Raw genomic sequence first — 1,126 nt, 5'->3', positions numbered from 1 at the left:
CACGGCTTGTCAGTTACTCTGTTCTCCAGCTTCCAGTGGTGTATGGGCACCAATCTTCAGGTCTCGGTGTTAGAGCTTCTGAGCTGCGGTGCTGCTCAGCCCCCCGGGATGGGATGTCTCTCCGCAGAGCCAGCGGAGCACAACTCCTGTTAAATATGATGTTAAATGTGACGTGAGTGTGCAGCTTTGTTCCCGTCCTCCTCTGCTGGCTGGCTGCCCCGTGGCAGGGTCTGCGCGCCTCCCAGGTACAGCCGCTGCGGTCAGCCCTCGATGGCTCGTGGCCGGGGCGTCCTGCAGCTCCCTCCTGCTGTCCCCTCCTGCTCCACCTCCCCAAAATTGGCCCTCGCTGTTTCTGTGCTGGTGTTTGAGCTTGGTGCGGAGCACCCTCAAAAACGGGGGAGGGATCAGCCTCTTTTTTACTGAGTATTTGTACATAATCAGTTTTAATTGCGGGAGAGGAACAGCAATCCTGTTCCTTCTCTGTCCTCGTCACACTTCGCTGCAACCTCTTCTTCCAGGGGGGAGCGGGGAGGGAGCCGTTGCTCCCCTGCTGCTCCTTCCTTCCTTCCAGATCTTTCAACTCGAGCACCATTTGTCTTCGGGGCTCTGCTGTTTCCTAAGATCCTCATATGCCAGCACCACGCAGCAACTCAAAAGAGGGACTGGAGCTTTCCACAGGAGCCGTGTTGTGCCTCGGGCTCCTTTCTGCCAGCTGCTGCTACCATACTTCAAAAGCTGTCAACATTTCTCACTTTGTAGCACTTGGAGCTAGGCACTTCTGAAAAAGTAATGTTCTACCTGTTCTCTGAGCAGGAGCAGAGGAGCGGACATGTGCCCTGAGTCCAAGTATGGTGTCTTCTGTCTAATTTTAGGTCCACCGATGCTGCTTTTTCGTTCTGAAAGCAGTTGGGAATGCTCCCACCAGGCATGTCGTTGCTGTTGCTGCTTCCCAGAAACTAGGCAGCTGGAGTCGTCAGCAGCTTCGCTAAAACAGGAGGGTTTGGGTTCAACAAAACTGAACGAAACGTTAGTGCTCCCCTTGATCCAGCTTATAGGGGTTGAGTGGGAAAAAAAGCAGATGTGCCATCCCGCAGCTGCTCAGGAAATAAATGCTGTAACAGACAAC

This window comes from Anser cygnoides, chromosome 17 (assembly GCF_040182565.1).
Source record: "Anser cygnoides isolate HZ-2024a breed goose chromosome 17, Taihu_goose_T2T_genome, whole genome shotgun sequence".
NCBI classification, from domain to species: Eukaryota; Metazoa; Chordata; class Aves; order Anseriformes; family Anatidae; genus Anser; species Anser cygnoides.
This window is presented reverse-complemented; position numbering follows the sequence as displayed.